This window comes from Astyanax mexicanus, chromosome 11 (assembly GCF_023375975.1).
Source record: "Astyanax mexicanus isolate ESR-SI-001 chromosome 11, AstMex3_surface, whole genome shotgun sequence".
NCBI lineage: Eukaryota > Metazoa > Chordata > Actinopteri > Characiformes > Acestrorhamphidae > Astyanax > Astyanax mexicanus.
In genome coordinates, this window is record NC_064418.1 from 41,036,527 (window position 1) to 41,053,676 (window position 17,150).

Below are 17,150 nucleotides of genomic sequence, written 5' to 3' on the forward strand. Positions count from 1 at the left end.
AGGTCCAACAAAAATACCCAGCCCAAAATCAGTCTAAAACCCGCCCCTCAGAATCGATTTTGGGACATTTTAAATCGATTCTGAATCGTAGTAAATGAGAATCAAGATTCTTATGTGAATCGATTTTTTGGCACACCTCTAGAATTCAGATGGCTGATGGTTCAGTCCATTTAAAACTATTAATATTATTATTGCATCAAAACCAGCATGTTCACATATATAAACTTATTTAATCTACAGCAGTTTAGCTTTGCCCACTAATGCTGAAGATATAAGGAGTGTTTTAGACCAGATTGCTTTTTGAACAATGCACAACCAATCACAACAGAGATCCTTTGCAAATATCAGGCTCAGGAATCAAACCAGACTGTTTATATATAGGAGACAGAAAGGTTGGAAAATAGTCATGAATGTTTTAAGGTGCAAAAACCTGTACATTAAATGGGGAAATAAAACTATTTGTGCACAGTATGAGTCAAATACATAAATCATATCTTAAGGAGGAAAACTATTCATTACAATAAAAATACGCTACAGAAAATTAAGAATGAACAGAAGAGTACAGGAAGTGAGGAAGATATAGGAATGGAGCCCATCTAAGAAAATAAAGTGATGCATAGGGACATGAAAAAAAGTTAAAAGAGCAAAAAAGGAAAAAAGGAAAGATGAAAGGAAAGCGAGAACCGCAGAAAGTAAGTCTTATCTTAGCGTTTCTTACAGCAGAAAGCTACTCAGCTAGCCTTTCCCTCACAGTGAGCTGCTGACTGTGTGCGTCCTTCTCCTTCCTCTGCAGAAACACAGAGGAAGTGCTGAACCATACAAACCTTCATCCCTGTACTAACAATGGGCCACCTTGAACTGCAGGACCATCACGAGACCATCAGCTCATAAACTGGACCTGCTCTGAGCGTTTAAAAAAAATCTGTGAAAGTGCTGAACACGAAGAAACGCCTGCCAAAACAAGTCCAGAACTTCAGAGAGAGATCCATCAGAGAGCTTTTAGTCTGATTACTTTAACCATGGTGTACAAATAGTTAAAACAACAAATACAACAACCAAGACTGCACCTAATGCTGTACAAACAGTTTAACTAACTCAATCAACCTTTATTTTCTCTCAGTAATTCATTGAGGGTCAGCTCTGGTGCAGCACAGTTAAAAGGCCCATAATTATTTTCTTGCATTTTATTTTGTTTTATCTCTTCTAAACTTTATTCATCACTGCCCACTTCTCTAGTTCATATCATTGGTTTTGTTTTCAAGGTTCTGTATTTTTTCTAGATTTCTCCAAACGATATCTGTTGTAATAATATGTGACTTCTAATTTGTCTTAAGAAAATGTAACCTCTTAATAATCATCATCCAAGCTTATAAGAAAGTGGCACTTGGCACCACTGCAGAGATGCAAAACCCTGCAGAAAAATATAACCTCTCAATAATAAAAGGATGATATTAAATAATATAGGAGATTGTGAGCAATCTGCTCCTGGAAAGAGGAGTAAGCACTTTGAGCAGCACCTCCCCGTTAGCATTACCTGTCTCACTGAGTCATGAGTGGTCTCATGCAGGGGAGGATAAAACACATAGTCACGCTCCAAGGCCACAGTGTCCTAACGGCTACAATGAAAATATTATTCCAATTATGATACAAACAGAGATACAGACACATAAAGCAAATTTACTACAACCACACATTGGTATTTTTTTAACCAAGGGCCTTTGAGCATTATCACTGAAATGTGGTCATGCACAAAAATCACAGTGCAAGATATCCAAGGTCATGTGAGGCAAATTTAATTAAATGGTACAACTGTTCTCAATTAACATGACAAATCGACAAGAGGCACATATATCTGTCTAGTAACCTTTATTTTACAAAGTGCATTATTAATGTAATTACATGTTGGATCACTGACTTCAGGTGACATTTATCTGAAACCTGAGAACAATTAAGTATTTTTTAATTATTACAAATTAAAATTAAACTTAATAAAATATTACCTAACTTAAAGCAGTAAAATGCAAATTAAATCAACTGGAATGGAAACAAGCTACCCAGATACTGTCATACCAAAACAAAGATACAAATAAACTAAATCAGAATAGGAACACTTTGGTGATATTCACACAGCAAGTATAGGGGCCTACATTTTATTTGTTCTCCAAATCAGCTGCTTTTTAGGCTGTTCACTTCATACCACATTTTAATGTGACCAGTTAAAGCTGATCAGTTAAAGCTCGTAAACTGCAGCGCATGCATAAAAAAAAAACAGAGCTTCTCATAAAGTTTCAGCTTCATCTACGCCATTCTGTTTAAACATTTCTGCAAACTCTGAGTGGTTCAGTTCTTCCAATTAGCCTAATTAACTTTAGTGCTTATGGCGTCTGTTACATCACTACCCTACCACTGAAACCCTCACTTACTACTGTTGTCCATTTTTCCCTCTACTTAGGAAATGTTGAGTTGGCAAGATGTAAAAGTCATGTTAATTATAATTTAACAGTCGCATAGAGAAAAAAAAAACAAAATATAAATAAAACTAACTAAAACTTCTAGAAAATGTCCTCAACATATCGAACAGGATTCCAATGTGATTTTGTGTCATGGTCTCGAGCCTCGAAGTCAAAAAGAGGATTGACGCGCGCTACGCAAATGGTGCAGCACACTGTAGCCGCATTGTGACTGCTCAAAGAGCATCCCTTTCTCCAGAGAATGTGGACATTCTCATTTTCTTAAAGAAAAACTTTAAAAAATATAAAAATACAAAACAGTTGTTTTGTCTAGCCTAAATTTTTTTATAGTTTTGGTACCTTAAGGAGCATCTTTCTCTCAGATAAAGTTACTAATATATCTTTGTTAAAGAAAAAAAACTTTCATGTTTAACTGTTATAGTAGGATAGAGTTTTGTTTGTCAGTTTGTTAAGGCTCTAATTGTTCTATTATTTTGTACATGACTGTTCCTGTCTTTTATTATTATTTTATTTGTTATATTGCACATTTGCTGTTTTAATAGTGCACACTGCTGCTACCAAAAAAAGCCACTAGATGGCATTACATATATATCTTAATTAAATTATTTAAATTTGACCATGAGTGCCTACTGTGGTGTATTACAGATCACTTTGCATCACTTATATCAAGCCCACCTTTTGAAATAAGCCTATCTGCTGTAAAAAAAGAAAAAAGAAAATCGAGAATCGAATCGAATCGTGACCCTAAAATCGGAAATAAAATCGAATCGAGGATTTAGAGAATCGTGACACCCCTAATACAGATACAGATGTCTTTCATTTTAAATATATTAAATTAGAGGACAGAGCAACTTGACCTCAACATTCAGTCATGTGAAAAAATTAGGACACCCCATGAAAACTTGAAAATATTTCAACATACAATCCAATGGTGTTGAGAGATGTAGCTTTTATTATTAAACAAATAAAATGGCAATTTATTAATATCATATTGTCAGGTTTTTGCCAATACACAAACGTAAGGATATTTACATGAATAGCCTTTGTGCGGACTTCTCATATAACATATCATTAATCTTTCCCAAATCCTAATAAATCATTCAGCACACATCATAATGTGTTGGGTTTAGCCATACTTCATCCTACATGGTATGTGTAGTGGTAGACAGTTAGGTTAAAGTTTAATGAGAGAAGCCGTACCTCAGAGTAAGGAAGAGCTCTGCTATAGCCAAACAAGAGCAAAGTCCATTCTAACACACAAACTGAGTCACAAGGGCAATTGATTTCGTCTACAATAGCCCTAATCAAACACCGGCCTGGTATCACATCCCATGGGCAGGGCTCAGAACAGACTGCCGAGCCCAAGGACAGTCCATTCACATAGCCAAGCATTCCAGCCTGTTAAACACACCTCACCTCCACGGTTTAAAGAAAGAGCTGCTGTGGATCTAGCCTAGCTTTAGCCTAGACAAAATATTGCTATATCGATATATAGTAGCATTTCGTTTGCAACACATTATTGATATGTGGCATCAAATATCAATATTTTACTAACACTAATTGTTTATTTTGGTGAAAAAAGTGCTTCCATTTATTTACAGTAAGCTTAGAAATCCAGATTTCCACTAAGGCTGAGGGAGGCAGCATTAGAATTAGCATTAGCGGCTAACAGTAAATGCCGCATCTACAGTGCTACATTGAGGAATCCAGAGTTTTCTAGTAGGCCAGGGTGATATTAGGTAGCAGCTCATCCCACATAGCTTGTTTTAAAATGGTAAACACACAGACTACAGTCTGATATACTCACCTCTATATGATGAAAGAGCTAGCGCTTAGCACAGTTAGCAGCTAATGCTAAAACTGCTTCAGCCTTTGTGCTAGAGAACTACACTGAAACTCCCTTATAATGCTATATAGTAATAATACTTTAGCAGAGTTGCTGTACTACTGCGAAATACCTCTTTACTACCTGTGATACCCACAATTTATCAAGATGCAATCCAGTGTGTCCCCTAACTGATGTCATGAGATATGTTTGCTTAGTGATAGTCCTGGGCTCCAAAACAGCTTTTAGATTCCCCAACCTACCAACACTTGGGTCAGGAAAAAAATGTCAAAAGGCTTCAAGATGGTAAACACTACTTTTTTACTTGTGAAACATGGTTGTATCCTACAGTATATGAAACATCACAACGAAAGATTATGTGAGGTTGTCAATTAACTCAATGTCATGATCCACAGAATGATGTTCAGCTCTTAAATTTTCCTTGACTCCAAAAAGCACAATGATCAACAGGTAGTGAGACATTAGGTCAGGTCAGTCATTGACTATTTCGTTAACATTTCTTCACACAGACGCCTTACGCATGTTCAACAAGAACACATCTAGAATTTGGAGCAGAATAAATTATAAGTGCATCTCGTTCAGCACCAAAGTGTCTATTTCTCTATGCATGTTAGTTTTAGCATATTACTTATTTTATTAGTTTTCTAAAAGATTTTGAAGCTGCAAGAATGTAATTGCATTCAGCAAGAAAAAGCTTTAGTGTGGTCAGGATGTTGGATGGTCACCACCCCACCACCTCATCAATCACCACGATGATATTCACCAGAAATGAGAGAACGACATAACACATTCATGGGTTAATCAACTGCACACCAGCTGTACAATAGATGCACTGATGATGATAACGATGTTTTCGTCCATTTGAACACATATTACATAAAACCTAAGTCCCCCAAAAGATAAATATAAATTTATTTTATATAAATTATTTTATAGATTTTTTGTATCAAAGAATAATCAATATAAAATCAGCCCCACCAAGGAGTTCTGCCCCCTTTGCCTTAAGTTTAATCATTTGCAGTCAGAGTGCACTCAATCAACCTCAGCCAGTGACATAAAGTGCACTTATATTGCGCTAGAGCACAGAATGAGAAATGGAAACGGTCAGCAAGCAGCTTTCCCTACTTGATGCTGAGCTCAGACTTAAAAGAGGAAGATGACAGGAGGAAAGAAAAAGACATGACTGTGCAGATCCAGCGTCACCTCCACTCCACATTATAACCTGTCCTTCACGTGATAATCACTGCCATTACTGCTGATGTAGCACTATTTTATGTTAGCTCCGACCATGTGAGATGCATGGTCACATGATGCAAAGTCACAAGACGACCGTATGACTGCGTGTATATACTCACACTCACACTCACACACTCACACACACACACACACACACACACACACACACACACACACACACACACACACACACACACACACACACACACACACACACACACACACACACACACACACACACACACACTGTGTGTGGACTACAAAGCACCTGGCTCAAACTTTCTGAACCACATACCAGCTTTACCCGTGATCAAATCTCAATTTTTATGTACCACCCACTAGGGGTGGGCAATATTATATCGTATACAATATATCGTGACACAGAAATATCATGATATTAAAAATCCATATCGTGATAAAAGGGCTGTTCTGTCTTAAAAGTAGTCTATTATTTACTGTGAAGCTTTAGGTGTATTTATTGTATAATTGTTTTAGTTTGCAGTTTATATGCATGCACTAAATATTCTGCAATATTATTTGCTGCATTATATTATTTTATGCTATATTATTTATTTTGCCACATTATGATTATTCTGTACATATTCTATACTATTATACTATATTCCTGAAATTAATTAATTATTTTAGTTTTCCTATATCGCCAAGTATATCGTTATCGCAAAAATACCCTGAAATATCGTGATATTATTTTAGAGCCATATTGCCCACCCCTACCACCCACACGTCACAAGAACACGTGCCACACATACACAGTAAGCTAGATGTGGACTCCACACATCATACATGCTATTTCATTTGTCAATGGTTCTTCAACATTGTGTGGAGCCGTTAGCCATTTTCTCTTCAAGCTAAAATGTTAAGATGTTTAAATTTTATTTCTGGTCAGTTATAAATGGATGGAAAATGTAAGAAATTAAATAACACAAATAAAGAACAAATATTAAGGAGAGTGTGGCTAAACTTTTAACTGGTACTGTATATACATGCATGTACCCATAAGTTTGCACTCTGTCTGTAACAGTGTCCCATTTCTAAAGGGGGAAACTAAAAAGCCTGCTGGCTCTGGGGACAAAAGATCTTCCCAGTCTGTTGAGGAGCTCTGTGACTGCAGCCTGTCTCTGAAAACATGCCTCTGCTTTATGATGATCAGGGTGTGCAGTGGGTGACATAGCACTTTGGGATGCTTTGCACACCATGAGTAGTACACCTTTCACAGGTTGAGAACCACTGAGTTAGCTAACCTGGCTAACCTGGTAAAGTGTTCAGTAAGCACTAATCTGGTTTATGAGGTTGTGGTGCACTGCACACAGCACAATCCCTGAGTACCTGTGATGAACCTGTTTACCCTTTGCTCCAGGGTACCTAAGGACAAATGACAGGAGATATAAATAGGTCAGACTGGGTGTTTCTCGGGTCTCCTAATGCTACATACTCTGTAACATGATAAACACTAGGGCAGTAAGAATTAGTGGATAAGGGTATCTGTCGAAGGTTCTAAATGTAAATGTAAACCAGCCATTATCAGATTGTATCAAGTACAAACATGAGTTTAAAAAGCGAGACGGTTCATAGAGTTCCTGAAAAGGACATGGTTAGTTTACACATGGATCAAAGTATAGGGACATCTGCTTATCTATCAATTCTTCTAAAATCATAGGCATTAAAACAAGAGTTTTATTTCAACTTTTATGAAGATGCAGATTTCATTTTCCAGCAGGTAATAATTATTGGTAATTTTCTTTCTGAGATACTAATTTTTGGAATTTCATTACCTGTAAGCCATAATCATCAACAATAATCGAAATAAACACTTTTTGAACTGAATTACTAAAATAAGGCATGTTTACTTGCTGTAAAGAGTTTTACTCTTTTGGCAAACCTACTTTTTGTTTTTAAAGTGTTCATCATCTGTGGATATAAAACTATAATAGATAGTACTGGCATAATAAAGCACCAGAGACTCTGAAAAGTGAATGTCAGCTCTAATATAACCCCATATATAGTCCCTGCCTGCGAAGCAAAACTGTCCTAAATATCATCCAAAATAAGTCTTTAAATAATCCCCCTGCTGACTGAGAGAGACTGGCCAGGGTAACACAGCGGACAGTATAGATAATCCATAAAGAGCTAATTACAGCAGAGAGACTGCTGGCATGAGTGTCCCAGTGGGCACAGGCGTGATGACGGGGGGGTGGAAGAACGGGGGCAGCGCTTCTCCCATGAGCTGAACATTTTGATGCCAGCTGAATAACAGCACAGATGAGACTGCACAAGTAGACATACTGTAGGAGAACTCTGAATGTAAATATCATCTCATTACTGAAGGATTCAGACCACTTATGGCATTAATTGGCTTTTATAAGTAGTGTCAGTGTCCAGCTCTAGTCTTGGGTTTTACTATTGTCTGACAAAATGATTGTAAATTTTATCAAACAAAATTTTCTAGAACTTCACTTCAGGCCAAAAACATCAAAACAATGATTTTATCATCACTGTAGGAATGCTAACAAAATATGATGCAAATGAAAGTTTTTTAACAATAGTGTCTGATGTGAAGTTTGTGACAGAAGTCAACATATTCTTCACCCTGTATGTGTCAGTTTTACAGTGACACTTATCATAGTGTTATCAAGTGTTATAGCACTGATCTGCCTGTGTTGTTTTGGATTTTAACAAGTGACAGAAACCAGTTTAGACTACTGAGCATATCTAAACTGATTAAAACCCATTAACCTATTTAATTATTTATTTATATTAGTTTGAAAAAGGGCTGTTTTATTCTCAGTACTAAGACACATGCCAACCATCCTTACTATAACTGGATTTTTTAACTGTATTTTAACTTGATTTTAAACGACAATAGTGCGAAACAGGGGTGTTGCCAAGTTTCCCTTCTAATAGGAAAGCTGGGGAAAGTGCCTAAGTAAACAAAACTGTAATTCTTAAAGAAAACATTTTCTTTTAAAGTCGAATGAGCACTAGATGTTAATATACAAAGATTTCTCTCCTGTATATTTGGATAAGTAAAGCACTTCAGCTTATTTACAGTAAGCTTAGATTTACGGTATTTTCAACAGCACGGTTAGCAGCAGTGCTAGCCACTTAGCGCTAGTAAATGCCACCTGAAAGCACTACACTGAGGACCCCTGAGTGTTCCAGTAAGCCAGGGCGCTATCAGGTAGCGGTTTGTGCAACGCAGCTTGTTTTAACACAGTAAACACGCAGACTACAGTCCGATATACTCACCTCTGAACGGCAAAGAGCTAGCGCTGTGGTTAGCGTCTAATGCTAATACTGCTCCAGCCTCGGTGCTGGAGAAAAACTTTACTGAAAACTCACCCTGATAGCGCTGTACTTCAGCATAGTGGCTTTACTGCTCCCTAATACCAGATTTGTAGAATTCATACATAAGATGCACCGGATTATAAGGTGCACTGATGTTTTTTGTGAAAATGAAAGAATTTTAAGCGTGCCTTATAGTGCGAAAAATACACTCATTATGGCAATATTACATTGCTGATTATAAACATTTGCCCAGGTATCAATGAATAACACTTTTGCGATTTATTTATTTATTCTGCATCCCTTCTAGTAATAACCTGGTTCAGCTGGCATGGCAGAGCAGGGAACTGTGCTGGGATTAAACCCTCCAGGCTGAAAACTGACCCTCCCTGCTTCTATTAAACTAGTTACTTCCACAGGTCGGTCCCTCACATGACTGAACAACATGTTAGATCAACTGTTTCCATCTTCCTGTCCAAAATCAGCACAGGGCAGGTCCTGGGGTGTGCTACAGATGGTACTGTGGGGATTAGCTGCAGCCAAGGTTCTGGACCCATAAATATGAATGTTGCCAAAAATAGACAGCGTCTCGGTGGGTAACCACGGAAAGATGAAAGCACACTGGAAGAGTCCAGCCGGACCACGCGTACATCTGCTTCACCGTTACGAATAAAACTGGCTTAATGATTGTTATTCAACTGTTAAAGTGTGAAGTAAATTGTAAATTGTAATTGTAAATTGTTTTTGCTTTATTATCAAACCTAAACAAATCAATATCATGATACTTGAACTGAACATTGTATCGCTATTATGATTAATTAACTATTATTTTAATGAATGACAGACATACCATTTTTCTTTGGTAAAAGCTGCTCAAGTTGCTCAGCTGGCCACATATGATGAAGTATGTTTAATAAGGGAATAGTACATACACTCAAACAGTGGGAACAATATCAGAAAGATAGTGTTTGAGGATGTGAATGTTGCTTAAGATAGATTTTTATTTAATTATCCAGTCTTACGATCAAGGACAGATATTTAAGATTTTCTCTGAAATTAAACAACTGTGAGAAAAAAAAAATGTGTGCAAAGAAAAGTACCAACAAGAGTCCAAGAAGAACAGATGGCATGGATTTTTTTTTTTTGAGATGGGCTTTCTTTTTCTCAGATCCTGATTCCTCACTCCATCGCCCAGTCTTGTGGCTTTTAAAGTAAAAAGATGGAATTCTCTGTAGATTTAGCTTTATTTGGGGGTTGGACTAATGACAGCTGACTCTTCTTCTACACTTTCCCCACTTAACATTTTCAACTTTTCCACTAAATGCTTTGCATTAGGTAAGTGAAGCATTAAATATTAAATAAGTGCTGCATTCTAAGAGCCTCATACTATAGAACATGCGGCTGAAGAGAAGATTTTAGTGAAACAGTGTGAGAGAACAGAGGGATATTTTTATTTATTTTAAGATAACAGTTCACACGCATTCAACAGTGCAGTGTGTTCTGTTCTTTTATCTGAACAAATACTAAATAACGTCTTTCCTTTCCTTCATAGAAATTACAAATAAAGCCAGAATATGGTGAGTACTGTTTCCTACATCTGGAAACTGGAGAAAACAGGTACAGGAAGAGGTCTGGCTGACCCACATGGCAAAGCCTTTAGCTCAGCTTAAGATTGGTCTATGTCTAAGCTTCAGCAGTGAGGAGAAGACTAATGACAAGTTCACACTACACGATTTTAGCCTGGTCTTTCAGTCGCTGACAGTTTTTCGTTGATGGCTGACAAAAACTCAGGGATCACTCAGCGTTCGCACAGTCATGTTGTGTGAACTACTAAACTACTAGTGATCGCCAACCAGTTGCAGACACCTGCCAAATATTTAGCATGCTATCTATCTGACCCAGTCAGCGACTAGGAGTTAGGAGCAGCGGCTTCATACTGCCAATGGAATTACGGAGAAAAAGAGAACCACAGGTCCAAAACACATCCCCTGGATTACCAGAGCTGTTTATGGAGAGTCTAACAAAAAATGTGTGTACTTTTTAACCCCGTGTTGCTGATCAGTCATGTAGTCTCAACAATTAAAGAACTCGCGATTACAGCACAACCAGTCGTGTAGTGTGAACAGCACAACGACTGATGACTCAAAAAGTCGTGAAGTGTGAACCTGGCATAAGAGGTCTGACAGGTGAAGTACAGTATTGCTAAGATGCTAAGATGAAAAAATATAAAAACAACTTGTTTGGGTCATGCAGCCCTGCTACTGAACTACCAAATATTAATACTATGTCTAATGTAATGAAGAACGCATTTGCTCCCAAAAACGAAAATATATGACTAAAACTAAACTAATGAAATAAATGATTCTTGAACTATGCAACCAAGCAACTATTTTTATTCTACAGGGGAAAATATACACAAGATATCTATGGAGGAATATTAGCACACGTTGTATGAGTGTTGCTGCTAAACAGGCTGACAGATGATCAGTAGGAAAAGTATTTGCCCACAGGCAAATATTGAGTCAATAAATTTGAATACAATCACCAGGATTACATAACACCAGATAGAGCAGCGCAAAATCACTGATTAAACCCACACACTGCTGCAGCTTCACACAGCAAGAATGAGCTTCACTCCATTCTGAAAGTGATGCCAGGATAGAAGTGAATTGGCTGCTAGATTTGAATATCAAACATCAAGCAAATGCTCTGTTCTGTGAATGTGGAAAAACACCAAACATCAGTACCAGCTGAACAAGCCAATGAACACTGGCTGAACTGAACACCTTCTGACTGGATATTGCAAACATGTTATGCTATTGTGTAATAATCAAAAATTTGGTTTGCCTGACGGCAACACTATGGCATAGAGGGATAAATCCTACAAACCTGAGGTGAACTTTACTGCTTCTGTGGCCACATCATCACCATAATAAATCACCATGCTCATCATCATTACCATCATCATCACATCCTCACAATCCTCATTCCTTACCATCACCATCCTTATCATCACCATAATCCTCACATCATCTTCCTTACTATCACCTTTTTCACAATTATCATCCCTACAATCATCATTACAATCATCTTCACCACCATCCTCACAATCATCATCCTTACCATCAACATCCTCATCATCACCATCATCCTCGGAATCATCATCCCTACAATCACAATCCTCACAATCATCATCCTTACCATCCTCACAATCATCATCCTTACCATCCTCACAATCATCATCATCATCATCATCATCATCACCCTCACAATAATCATCCTCAACATAATCATCCTCACTATACTCACAATCATCATCATCCTCACAATAAACATTATCATCAACCTCGCCATAGGCGTAGGAACCGGGGGGGGGGGGGGGGGGGGGAATATTAGAAACAGGTGGATTTGTCCCCCCAAAAAATTATATCAGTTCGCTCAGGTCAGCTGTACTATTAATGAGGAGACAGACCGGACCAATCACGGAGCCGGTTCAGGTATTAAGTCACGCCTCTCAGTAGAAACAGCCAATCAGCTTGCTGGTTTTGCGGCGCGCGGAGCAGAGGCAGTTTGCTGTTGGGGAAGCCCCGCCCCCTCGCTGTGAGATTTAGCAGCGGGATCGGGACGCAGCAGCTTCGGCTGATTTTAAAACAGATCTGGATATACGGAGATTTTACTAAAAGAAAGGTAACGATAGGCTAACCACTTCAACTGTGATGATATGTTTCTGATAGCTGGTTAAAAATACACGTCTCTGAATCAGCACACAGTTTAAACCCACTGTGATTAATAAACTGCAGCTGTGTTAGTGTGTAAGCTTATCTTTGGAATTAGCTAGATTGGGAGTCAGGGTTAAAGGAAAAAAATAAAATATATATGTAATGTTTCCCTGTACCTGATCAGCTAATCACTTTAATTTTCAAACTGTTTATTCATTTAGGATTACAGGACTTACTGTGAGCTATAATGAACGAAAATTGATTTAACTAACTAGTTATCTAGAAGCTGGATGTAGATGATCGCCAGAATTTCGTACAGTACTTTAAGTTGGTAGTTTAAAGCAGTTACTTAACCCCGATCACTGCCCTAAACTAGTGTTTTCCACCTGATCAGCTAATAAACAGTAATTTACTGAGTTTACCTGTTAAAATCCTTTAGCCCCCTATGGAGCCTAAATTAATCATGTATATCCACCAGAGGAAGCTCTAGAATATGCAGAACAGTTTTAATATGCAGTAGAATATATAAGGACTGGGTTGAGAAACACTGCTGTAACGTGACTTCTGTTCATTTGTATTTCACAGTAAGACCACATATCCTGACGTTTATAAAAGTCTCTATGATACGTAAAGTTACATTCTTTTACATAAAAGGACACCATCTAAAGAAGAGCTCTCAGTAGAAAAAAATAAAAGTGCAGGAGAAAATGTAAATATACAACAGAATTGACATGCCAATACATAATAATAATAATAATAATAATAATAATAATAATAATAATAATAATAATAATAATAACAATAATAATAATAATCTGTTATATTATTTTAAATATTAGGTGATAACTCAGACATTGCTTGCATAATTTTTCTAACAACAGTAGCTGTAATGTGGAGTAACATGTTTAGGTTGTAAAATCACCTTATAATAATAATTTACTTTTAATTAAAAGTAATTTCCACAAATGTTGTTCTAGGAAACTATTGGGTGGGCTTGGGTTCATATTGGCAAATGTGTCCCCCCCAATATCAAGCCCGCTCCTACGCCCTTCTCACCTGGTTAAACACAGCTGTGTGATCTTCACTGCAACATCCCGGCTCCAGCCTCTCTGTCCAAAGCACCCAGGGTTAAATCCACACTCCAGCAGCGGCTCAGTCACAGAGCGGGAGTCACTGCTCTCAGACCCCGGGAGTCACGCTCCTCCGGCGGCTGGAAGGACGCAGGACGCCGCCGTCAGACCGGCTCTCGCTCTCATCTCCCCGCCGCCGCGGCGCTCAGCCCAGCCTGCAGCTCCAGCCCCTCCAGCCCCGTGAGCCAGCGAGCGAGCGAGCGCGCGCTCTGTCAGAGGTCACCGCGAGCTGACTGGGAAAGCACGAGCCCAACACATCAAGCAGCGGACACGCGACTTCAAAATAAAAGTCCCTCAATTCCAAAGAACCCCTGAGTTAGGTAGTAACCCTAGTACACACAAAATAAACATAGCACAAAAATCAGGAAATGTGCCATTCGTAGATTACTTCTTTTTTGTAACCATAAATATTAGCAATACATCTTATACCGTTAGATAGCCTATACATTTTCCTTTTAAATTGAGCCACATTTATAAGGGAAATGCATTTGTGGGGTAAGCATGCTCACCCTACAAATGTTGTGACCATGAAAAATTTGCCACATATTCTCTGCAAATGCCAAACAGCTCATTTTGCTATTGTTATTGACACTCAGCTATACCTGTCGTTCTCACCAGATGATCACTCAATCTCTGCACGAATATCACAGTGTCTCTCAGACATATCCGCATGGATGAAGGAACATCACCTCCAACTAAACCTCTCAAAGACTGAACTTCTGGTCATACCAGCAAAACCTTCTATTCAACACAACTTTGCCATAACCATCGACACTCTCTCTCTCACCGACAAAGGTTGCTAGGAACCTGGGTGTTATGGTTGATGACCAGCTTCTCTTCACGCACCATGTGGCCTCAGTTGCTCGATCCTGCCGCTTTGCGCTTTACAACATCGGAAAAATTTGACCGTTTCTGACGCAACAGGCCACCCAACTCCTGGTACAAGCTGTGGTAATCTCACGCCTCGACTACTGCAATGCCGTACTAACTGGCCTCCCGGCCTGTGTAGTAAAACCACTACAGATGATTGAGAATGCAGCAGCACGTTTGGTCTTCAACCAACCAAAACGGGCACATGTCACTGCGCTGCTCATTGAGCTCCACTGGCTACCGGTTGCTGCTCGCATCAAATTCAAAGTGCTTACAATCGCCTACAAGGTGATGACAGTACAGGCTCCTTCCTACCTGCACTCGCTCCTGAAGGCTTACGCTACCTCCCGGCCGCTGCGCTCCTCCAATGAACGTCGCCTCGCTTTGCCAAACACTCACACAAAGCAATCCAGACTGTTCTCATACAGAGTTCCCCAATGGTGGAACAAACTACCCTCCACTACCAGATCAGGAGAATCTCTCACTATCTTTAAGAAACTCCTGAAGACAGAGCTCTTCAAAGAGCACTTACTCTCCTAACACCTCTAACAAACTAACTAATTCTAACCTCATCTCCTTCTTCCTCTTCTCTACTCCTCTATCCCATTATTTCCCTCTGACCTCCTTAAGGCCCTATCTATAGATGCTTTATTTTTAACTTCTATTATTTTTGTACTTAACCTCTTCTATTATTTGCACTTCAATATTGTAAGTCGCTTTGGACAAAAGTGTCGGCCAAATGTAATGTAATGTAAAATGTAATGTAATGACACTTGTTTTGAGCTTATTGTACCCGAACTTCTGCCAATCATGCTATGAGCATGGGCACAACTACAGAAAGTTAACACAAATATCCTTATTTTTTGTGCTGTGTTTAATTTATTTAGACATTTAAAACGATTCCTTAATTGAAACACCTAAAGTTTACCCTTTAAACGGATGGAGCCATTGTTGTATTTATTGAGGGGTTGATGATTTGTTAAATTCAGGAAATCGTCTATTAAATAAAGGGAATGCTGGAATGCTGTCCATAATTTATAGAATAAAACAACAATGTTTATTTTACTCAAAGCTGATATCCGTAAGTTTTGGGATTTGTGGGATTTAGGGCCCTCTCTTGTGAGAATGGGTAAAGTTAATTACACTGAGCATGCAGAAGAATCATTTTAGCGCAGAAAACGGGCCAAAGAGTTAATAAGCTGTGAGAGGGCGCAGTTTTAGCGTTGAAAACAGGCCAAAGTGTTGATGAGCTGAAAGAGTAGCATTTTTAGTGCAGAAAACGTACCAAAGAGTTGATAAGCTGCGAGGGTGCGCAGTTTTAGCACAGAAAATGGGCCAAAGAGCTGATAAGCTGCGAGAGTGTGCACGTAGTAAAACTGAGCCGGATCGTATTTCAGAGGCTGCACGTGTGACGTAAGTACGTAAAGACGCGTAACGTGGCCAGAGAAACTCCCGCGAAAAGCGAACCGACACCCCAGTTTTTGGAATTAATGTATTAGACTCAGCAGGGATGGTCCTTCCAGATCACTGGTACCATTAAACACAATATTTGATCCCTTTTCCACTCAGAAATAAATGCTTTTATTTTTTTCACAGAGCTGTATATATATATATGTTTATAGGAAACGATAATTTGATGTTAGTAAATGTTAGAACAACATTTTCTATTTACACTGACACTTTCTACTCAATTAATTAATCAAATTATAAAATTATACATTTAGAAAATAATTAAACAATAACCAGATAATCTCTACAACAGAAAATAACCACTTCGGAATCTATTACAGGTTTTTCGGGCCACTAGAGGGCACTCCCGAAGGAGTTTTAGTATGAATGAGTTCAGATAGAGCAATTATGGGAAAAAAAAGAATTTATAAGCGTTTGATATTTTTGTACGGGATATTGTACTCATTTCCTCAACCCAGAACAATATCGAATATTTCAGCACTGGAGACCTACGTTTAAAGCCTTTCGGTTTTAGTTATAAGCTTTTTAAACTCTGGTGATCTGGTTTTTATCTTCAGCGTCGGCTCTCCAGCCAGCCTAATGCTAGAGTCTTTCCTGTCTAAACATCTTTTGCTGTAAAAATTGAAATATACGGGTAAGATTTCTATGCCTTTCTTTGCCTATTTTAGAAAAAAATGTTTTATTATTTTTTGTTAAGTTAATGGAAGATTATAAACAAGTAGTTAGTTTGTTTAATTTAAGGTTTTGATATTTTTCCTCTATTCACCCCCATTCATTGAGAACTAACTCGCGGGCTCTCTCTAGTGTTCACATTCATTTTCTGATAAAACAGGGGGAATAAGAAGTGGGAAGGCTCGTTATAAACTGGCTTTGGCTTAACAGAGCAAGCAGCGGACACACCCCTCCAAAATAAAAGCCTCTGAAGAGCCCCCCCCCCTCAATTAGATATCATTATTTATTTACTTACTTACTTAAACATTTAAAATGCCCCCTTAAATTAATAAAATCGTAACATTATTTTAACTACCAAAAATCCCCATGTAAATGAAGAGAAGAAATAATTATACTGAGATAATTATTTGTGAACTTCAAAAAAACGCAATGT

The 17,150-nt window shown here is 38.3% G+C and overlaps 1 protein-coding gene across 2 annotated transcripts in view; it reads right to left on the reverse strand.

Moving 5' to 3' along the window:
* The window catches only part of LOC103038369 (protein FAM126B), an 84,499-nt gene extending 70,105 nt beyond the window's left edge, over nucleotides 1–14,394 (reverse strand). The window contains exon 1 of one of the 2 annotated variants that reach the window (XM_022680147.2): nucleotides 13,632–14,394. The gene's annotated coding sequence lies outside the window, so the exon portion shown is untranslated. The remainder of the gene's footprint in view (nucleotides 1–13,631) is intronic. The other variant, XM_022680148.2, reaches the window with a different exon arrangement.
* Nucleotides 14,395–17,150: the final 2,756 nt, after the last annotated feature.